The sequence below is a fragment of the Teleopsis dalmanni genome, chromosome 1, assembly GCF_002237135.1.
Source record: "Teleopsis dalmanni isolate 2A chromosome 1, ASM223713v2, whole genome shotgun sequence".
Classification (NCBI taxonomy): Eukaryota; Metazoa; Arthropoda; class Insecta; order Diptera; family Diopsidae; genus Teleopsis; species Teleopsis dalmanni.
Genome location: NC_051846.1, coordinates 154,315,034 through 154,325,082, shown reverse-complemented (window position 1 = coordinate 154,325,082; position 10,049 = coordinate 154,315,034).

Genomic DNA, 10,049 nt, shown 5'->3' with positions numbered 1-10,049 from the left:
AAAAGTTTCTTTTTCGAAAAAATTTCCTCATAATTAGTACATGTTAATTAGTGCAAGTTTTGCTAATTTCGCACAAATGATGATATCATCAAACAAGTCATGGCATGTAATTAAAACCAAAATATCCGAAATTGTACTTGACTTCTGACTACTTTAATTAATCAAATAGTAGCAGTTGAGATGAACAATTTACATCACATTTACGCTTTGCTAAATACAAAATGATTATAGAAATAAATTTTGGTCTCACCGAAAGTTTTGTGTTAAAATGACATTTGTGGTATCTAACCAATGATATGCTAGATACATTTTCTGAATATGTTCACTGCTGGTAGGGGCTTAAACTTCAAATATAATTTAAAATTATTACGAATATGACATTTATTGGTATTTAATTAAAAGATAATTAAATTGTAATAAATTCTAGCACTAAAGCAAAAAGTTTGCTAAAACTAGACTAACTCACAGACTGAACTTTGTTTTGATTGTTTGGAATATCATATAGAAAAGACACAAATAATATGATATTAAATGTTTTTTTGCGGTAGGGTGAAAGCCACAGTGTGACCCTTGGACTCTCAAAAACCATGTTTTAAGCATAAGAAGATTACAACCGCGTTAAGCAGTTGAAATCCTATTCCAGTAATAAGGATCGGTAAGGAGAGCAGATAGGTGTAGTAGTTAGGGAGGAAAGTGTTTATAGTTGAAGGGAGTGAAATTTACGCAAGCTTGCGGGAAGTCAGAGCTTAAGGTAAATTCGCCTCTCGGAATCATAAGGACACCAATTGTCACTTACTCTCTTCAATATAAGTAAGTAAGAAATGGGAGGGTGGTGGTTGTGCCTCATCGTCACAGGCAGCATTGTTGGGAGGGGTCTACTTGAATGATGTCAAAAGCTTCCCCACAGCGTATGAAATATTTCCTAGCAAGTGAGAGTAAGTACTTATCTATTTTAGTAACTTTGGTAGAGGTGATAACTAAAGAATTACGGTGGTGTTGGTCATATTGTTCGTGTAGTTTACATGATAAATTTATGGTAATTCGAAGACCCGGATCAGTTCCATCTAGTTAATAATTCCCATAATCATAAATGAAAATTTTAATTTTAAAGAAGAATTGAATGCTAAATCTGAATAAAATATAAATAGTGAACATTTTTGATAATATAGTATTTAAGATTTACTTTAAATAAATTTAATAACCATATATAGTATGCAAAGCACATACAAATGTATTTTTTTTTAAATATTTTAAAATTAGTATCATTCTGAAAATTTTAATTTTTAAATAAAATTAAGTAATGAACTCGATTCAAAAATAAAAACTTAATATTTTCGTGATATTATTTTTTTAAAATTTAAATTTTATTTTAATTTTTATTAAAAAACAGTTTAAATAAATTTAATGAAATATTTCTAAAAATAGTGCAATCGGGAAAATTGTAGTTCTTCAATAAAATATATAGATAAATTTACTGATAATTTTCGATTTTAAATAATGATATTGATATCTAGTTTATATTTAGTTAATAATAATAAACTTTAATTAAAAAAAACACTTTTTTTTTTGTTTTTTTAAATTAAGTATAGGTCAATATTATTTAAAAGTCTGAGACATGACCATGAAATACAAATTTTCAAAACGCCATGGATTTATATCTCGTAGGAAAAAAATTAAAATATATTTTTCCGAGAAACAGCTATTATTATTTAAAAAAAAATCATAATAAAAATTTCAGTTAAATCGGAGGTGGTATGGTCAAAACGCATTTCACTTAGAAAAAATTGTCCATTTACAATAAATTATATTATATATATATTATAATATGTTTTATAAAATTTTTGAAATTATTATATTTTAAAAAAAACTGATGTTTAAACTAAAAAGTTACAAAAATCTTAAATAAGGACTTAAGGCATTAAACCTTTAGTGAAATTTATTTAAGCAACGTTGAAATACTTAAAAGATAAAAGCGCTTTCATTATCTTGATTTATGGCTTGACACAATTTTCTCGAAGAAAATACAAAAAATAGCTAATGAGAGAAAAAAAACAAAGAAAAAGTTAACTCTATAATGAAAATTCTGCACTGCATCCACAATAGAGCGACTGATTGAGGTGGAAAGATAGCAGAACAAAAAACGTTAACATTAATTTGTCCCTACAAGAAAGGATATGCTGACACCATAAACAACAAGATGAATTGAAGGATGTTGATCTGGGCACACAGAATATAAGTACACAAGCGGAGCAAGAATAAAATAAAAATTAAAAACAAAAAACTTATATGTTGACAATTAAGTGAATTTATAAACAATGTGCAAGTGTAAGAAATTTTTTTAAGGATCAGAAAAAGAAATCTTCAATAAAAATAAAAAAAATATTTTTCACATACAATATTGATAATGCCAAACTGCAATATTTTATAAAAAGAAATAAAATGGTGTATGTGTCCATAGCATATGCTGCAATGATACAACAGTAACAACAGTAACGAGATATAATAAAGTATTTACAAGATATCCTTTGGCAATGCAGTAATTATCTTTTAAGCATAAAGCGCACTTGTGTGTGTGCGTGTGCATTATTTATTGAAATTAAGCACGCACGCAGTTGTACGTATTCCCCAATACACTTTATACGAGGGGTACATGCATTAAAAAATGCGTACCAGTGCTAATCAGTGAAGCCAGTTATGCATGAATACTGCATGTAACAATAGTAATAACAGCAACAACAAATGACACACACAAGTTTGTACGCACAAGTTCACGAACACAGAAGCACGAACAGAGATAAATTCACAATAATAAATGAATAAATAAAACATGCAAACACTACAAGTGCGCATACATTAAAACTTTGCATATTTACGTTAATGTATGTGTGCACTAAAAATTTAGTAGTTGGAACTACAGCACACATACTGCATGGCAGCATTAATACTAAATGAACATGTATGTGTAGCATTCACCATGGCAATGCCTGCTTGGTACTTAGTACTCGTGCATTTCTTTATTAGGCAAATAAGCGAGCAAACAATTCGCTTCTTTCAATGTTGCCGCTACTCGCTGATCTTTTATATTTTTCTAAGGGAGCATTTTTATTGTCAGAAAGCTGCATTGTTGTTTTTTACTTTTGTTTTTGAAATTTTATTTTTGCCGCTAAGTTGCATTTGTGTTGGTATAAGAATACTTAACAGAGTCTGTGCTGCTTTTTTGCAACATATTTTGTTGTTTTTGTTGTTTTTGTGCACTAACTTCGCTAACATGGCACATATGCTTCTGCTATCAGTTAACGTTGAATGTTGACGTGAATGTTGATGCTTATGACGGAAAATTCCTTTGAATTCGACTTTTTTTTCGAATGCAGTTTGTTAGTAAAACGTCTGAGTGGCTTCATTCTTTTCTCGCTGTTTGTTTGAAAATCTTCACAATTTGGCTTCTTATTATTTTAGTGCAATTGCTGAGCACTTATTTAAAGCTAAATTTAAAAATGTTTAAAGATTTTAATAATTTTTTTTATAATAAAATTTAAATATGCACAATATTTCTATAAGTATTTAAAGTGTATGAGGTTTTATTTTATTCGTATAACTGATTTTAAAAGAAATTTTGTTATTAGAGTATGTTTTATGTATAAACTTACTTAATTTTAGTTCAGTTCAGTAGCCTCCGTCAGCTAGCTAGAGCAGTAGTCTATTGTCGCTAGTTGACTGCACCAAGTGTCTTACTTAGTTGGCCATTATAGACGTTACTCGTCCCTGAGCGCGTCCAGTAACCTTTGTCAGCTAGTCCGAACAGTGGCTTGCTGTTGCCAATTGGCTATGCCGAGTGTCTTTACTTACTAATGTTTTACTTACTTACTTCGTTGGCCATTATAGACTTGAATCATCGCTTACAGCGTCTAGTACCCTCCTTCAGCTAGCACGAGCAGTGGTTTGCTATCGCCAGTTGGGTAATTCTTTACTTATTAACTTAGTTGGCCATTACAAACATGAATCGTCCCAAACCGCGTCCAGTAACCTCCGACAGCTAGACCGAGCAGAGGCTTTCTGTCTCCTTACTAGGCTTACTAACTTAGTTGGCCACTACAGACATCAATCGTCCCTGATCATATGTAGTAGCCTCCATTAGTAAGCCCGAGCAGTGACCAGGTGAAGGCACTCAGTATATAGTACTCAGTATATAGTACTGAGTGCTTTCACCTCGTTCTTCCACCGAAGAAACGTTTTTAGCCGGAATGTTTTCTTTTATTCGCATGACTTGACCAAGCCAACGTAGCCAGTACATTTTTATGCGCTTAACTATATCAATGTCGCGTAAAAGCTAGTATAGTTTATCGTTTCAGCTAATACGATACTCGTTGCTGTCGCATGAGGAACCATAGATCTTCCGAATAATTTTTCTCTCAAATATTTCTAACATTTTCCTAACACTAATGATAATTATCCAAGCTGCTGCACAATGCAGCAAGCCAGGCCTGATAAGAGACTTGTTAAGCATGATTTTTGTTTTTGGAGAGAGAGAGCGTTATATCTCAATTATCTACTTAGCCCGAAGTAATATCTGTTGACAATAATGTTTCTTCCTTACATCTCTAAACTCACGTTATTTTTGAGATCTATGCTGTTCCCCACATAAAGAAAGTCTTTCACAACTTTCAAATTGAAGTTATTAGTAGAGACTTAAGTCTCAAGGAGCATAGGAAATTTGTTTTTTGACAGAAGTACTTTGTTTTTTCCTCATTTACCACAAAATCCATTTGCTTCGCTTGTTTTTCTAAGTATGAAAAGGCCGCATTGAGAGCGTGAGCGTAAAGGCAATACAATATATATACTAGTATGTAGCATCACTACATACTAGTTGTAATTACAAAACTTGTCTGCTTAGCATTAAATAAAGTTAATAAAAAAAAATAATATTAAAGTTAGCTTCATTTATTATTAAATATTTCACTCTATATTCTGTATGTGGAAGTGTTTTTATAACACTTTCATATGCTGTACATTTTCGCCAATGAACTCTTGCATTTTATATCCTTTCACATCCTTATGCTCTACACGATTGCCGCTCATGCATATTAAAATGTTTACTTTATTGTAATTTCATTGTTTCATGTTTGTTACCTGCTGCTTTTATTCACGCCACGCCACTGTACCTGCCTTTTTTTCATCACATTAATATGCAAAGTTGAATTTATCTTAAGTTTACTTATGTATGTTACATGTGGAAGAGTGTGAACATGTCAGTCTTACCTGGAAATTGTGTTAAGGCATAAACTTCAACTTTTGCACTTATATTAAAGAAAACATTAATGTTTATGTGACATTTTTAGCACAATGTTTTCATAAACGCAACATTATTGTAAATCGTGCGATTAAATAAAAATTCGAATTACGGCCTTTACTTTATTTTATTTTAAATTTTATGAAAAATAAGTGCATTATAAATCAATAATGTAACACAATTGTTAATAATATTTTTATTATATTGTATAATAACGCAAAATTAGAATCTTATTATACTAATTAGTATTAGGAACAGAATTTATGCCTCTAGCGGACTGCTGTAAGCTCATATATATTTATTGTTGCTACTAAATTATGAATATTTTGTATAGCAAATTGAAAAAATAAAAAATAATAATAAATGAAAATCTACTACTACTTCTACTACTACTATTTAAAAGTGTTCACTCATGCGTTATTTATACGCACACAGGTATGTTATTATTGCTGCGCTTACAACAAATAAGAAAAAATGTGCATATTAACACTAGTTATTATTTAAGCGTGTTACGATACGTTATTACCATACGAGTATGCAGTCAAAACGGAACGAGCATCAGAGTACAATCAGAGTCTGATTAAGTCAGTCTAAAAATCAATATTAATAAAACTGAACCCCACATATATTGCAGTTTCTTGGACATAAATTACTTGAACAATGTTGCCAAACCAGGATCATGCTTTATATTAATATGTGTTAAATTATTTAAATTAAAAATACGAACAATAATTATTTTATATCTTATAAACAGAAACAGTTTTCATTCTATTTTTATTTTACAAAAATTCAGTTTCTGTCAAGTTAATACAAATTAATGACATTTGCTGACAAAGAGTTGCCATCTCTTTAATAATTTTTCAAATTATCCTTCAATTTAACATTATATACGTATTGAAATTTCAGAAATATTCTCAGGTCCCCTAATCTTGTGCTCACCCGTATATTGTAGCAGTGAAAGACTACATTTTTTCGAGCGAAATAAGGATTTTTTCTTTAAAAAGAATTAATACAGTGGCTTAATAAGGCTACCATACAATTATCCTTTTATTTCAACAGAAAGTAATTAATAATGAAATATGCCAGTAAGTAAACTGCCATTACTTTTTGGATGACTTAACTGTTGTATATATATTCACATGTACTAGAGAGATTGATAATTACCTGATTTCAGAACAGGTGGCAACGTTAGAACAAAATTAATTATATTTTATATATCTGACAAGTTTTAAACAACAGCTGTAAAAGTTTCGACTTCATTAGATGTTTGGTTAGCTTTTTGCAAATAGTGCACCTTGGTGATTTTTCAGTTCAATAATAAAATTGCTCGATTTAAAAGGAATAAACAATGATGCAATCAAATTGGAAATGGATTCTGTTTGCGACAACATTGCACCATCGTTAACAACAATAAAATATTGGAAAGCTGAATTTAAATGTGATCAACGTAGTCGTACGAGTGTTTTTGATGAAGACCGTTTGGGTCGTCCAAGAAAGGTCACAACTGAAATAAAAATATTAAAAAAAAACACGATATTGTGTGGAAAGTTTGAACAAAAAAAATCTTGTTTTCATATCAAAATTACATGAATTACGGTACTATTTTTTTCTTTACCCACCGTATTCTCCAGATTTAGCTCCCAGTGACTATTACCTGTTCCCAAATTTGAAAAGATGGCTCCAGGGAAAGAGGCTCACATCAAATGATGAAGTGGAATGGGAAACTTAGGTATATTTTAGAGGACTTGATAAATCGTATTATTTAAAAAGTATACAAATGTTGAAACATTTGTGAACCCTTTAAAGTACAAAGTCATCGTATATTAGCAATCAAATTGAGAGGTATTTAAAAGACTAAAATTTTTTATAATCAGTTCACTGATATAATTTTGCTTGCGATTTTGAAAGTTTATTTGGATTAGTTGGTTAAGGTGCGCTGATTCTGAGCTTCACATTTGACAGGACCCGAGTTCGATTCCTGGTACTTGCAGTCTCAAAAATAATTATTTACGAATAATTAAATACAAGAATTATTTTCTAGACCACTGATGATGGTTATTTGGCAATACTCGAAACAGCTGTATGGTCAGCCAAAAATTCAATTAATTAAAATAATATAAAAATGAATTTTTGTTGTTGTAGTTCACTACTGTTCGACAAACTTTTTTATGAAAGTTTATTTATTAAACTTTTATTTTAGATAGACGATACCTTGAAATCCTATGTATCGGTAAATACTGATTCCTTGAACCAAGAAATTGCTACAAGTATTATTAAGTCGCGTTGTTAAGTAATATTTTTACGCCTTTAAGATGCATATTGCGCCTTGTGTTCTTTGGGTTTGAATCAGTTAGCTAACGAACATTGACTCTGAGCCTTAAATTAGGCAGGGTACGAGTTCAACTTTTTGTATTTGCAGTCTCAAAAAATTATTTACGAATAATTAAATATAAGATATAATTTCAAGATGGGTATTTGGCAATACTCGAAACAGCTGCGTGGCAAACTAAAAATTTAATTTATTAAAAATAAATAAAAAAAATTTCTCCGTTAAAAAATTCACAAATAAAATAATAATTTCCTTTTAATTTTTAAATAAAAATTTTCTTAGAAATACGGCATTGTATTATTGCTCATATTTTTTATTATGTGCTACGCAAACATAATTTTATATTAATCTTTTAATTTATCCTTTCTACGAAATTTAAACACAAAAGCACTCATTTATTAATGGCAATAAAAGGATACACCAAAAGTTAATTTCCCAGTGGACTTGTGGCCAAAAGTTAATTGATGCATTATTCTGGCATACAAAGATTGTAAAATATTAAAGATTCGCTGATTATAACATAATATGCATTTTAAATATTTATATCCTCAATGCTAACGAAAGACGAAAATATCTTTACAGAAAGAAATTTTTATTAATTAAGTAAATTATGGTAAATGATAAGATGTTTTATGACCACGTATTACTTAGACAAATTTTTGAATTAAGATTTTTAGAACAATAGAACGCAGTAAAAATTAATTATTTAAATGTTACTTATTGTATTTGGAATTTAATTATTATTCATATTGTGGGTAGCCTAATTAAAATTAATGTCATGTAAATAAAAAATAAAAATTAACTTTAATTAACTTAATTTTAATTTTTTAATAGGAAACGTTTTGTATTTTTAAAGTATTTAAGTTTTGTATTTTTTGAAGCAGTGCAAAATTCTAAAAGCAACTTAATGGTGAAGCAATCCTCTTGAGGACGACATTGTTGTATAGATGAGTTTTAATGCGAGTGACTTCAAATGCTCTTTTGTGATACTATGTTCAGATACACCTTAATTTCGCAAAAATCTTAATTTCGTCTTCGTTTTAGCGGAATTAGGTTGCTTTTTCCATTCAAAATTCAGTTTTAAGGTTAGACTGAAATTAAGAAAAATTACCTTTAAATCATTGAAACGCCTGAAATTAAGGAATAGTTCAAATGCAACTATGCGTTAGATAAATTTTAACCAAAAGATAAAGTTGAGATAACGAAGAAGTAACATTTTTGACTTTAATAAAACCGGGAAATATTTGAAAGCAGTGCAAATTTTTAAATTTAAATATAGAGAAAGAACTGTAACTGTTCTTTCTCTATGGTAAAATATGGTGTTTGGAGCATGTTATGATTTCTTTAATTTGTGGCAGTATGAACATTTTCGAAATTAACTTAATTTCATTTTTACAAAATTAAGAAAATTTGGCTGCATAGTATCATGCAGTGTTAAAGACACATATTTTTTTTTAACGAGGACTCAAAAGCATCGAAAGCCTAAGTCAGTGCGAAACTTTAATCCACTAAAAACATGTCCAGACGGAGAGTTCCTCCTGGAACTGCCGTAAGGTATTATGTCAGAAAGGTGTCATGAGCATCAGCTCAAATCGTTAGTTATGTCGTCTGAGTTCATAACAGCCCTATTTCTTAAGGTGAGACCTCTCCTGTGGCGCGTTCGCTGGCACGAAGTCATTCAATGGCTCTAAGTTGAGTCATAATATTCAAAGCAACGGTCGATATTAATCACCATGTATCCGGCGAGTTAATCATCTTCAAAATTAAATTTCTCGGGCAAATGGGTTTGCCAATAGCCTCACTCATCTCTGCTCTGGCTTCGTTGACATGTGAACAAGAGAAGAGAACGTGGTTTGCATTCTCAACGACCGCTTCATAGCTCGGACAAAACGGATCTTCTTTGTATTTGAAGCGATGAAGATACTGTTTAAAGACTCCATGTCTAGTTAGGATCTGAGTGAGATGGAAATCCACGTCACCATGCGTCCTGTGGACCCACACGTCAAGATTTGGGATCAGGGTATATGTCCACCTCCCTTTCATCGAGTCATTCCATCATTGTTGCCATGTAAGCATGGTAGTGCTGCGTGCCTCATCGTTCGTCAATCTACTGTGTCAGATCTCTCAATGTTCGTAGGCCTGTAGGTCAAGCGGCAGTATACCTGCTACAATACATGCAGCATCGTCTGATACAGTGCGAAAAGCACTGATTACACGTAACACGCTTAGTCGGTATGTACTTTTTACCCCTACAACGTATAAGCTCATTCGCATAGCAGAAGTCCAGATGGTAGCTGCATACAATATTACCGTGCTGGTGACTCTTGCCAGGAGTTTACGCTTAGTGGTTCGTACACCCGAGGTATTTGCCATGAGTCGTGATAGGGCAACTGTGACTTTAGCCGCATTCTCATTTACCGCCCTTAGATGGTC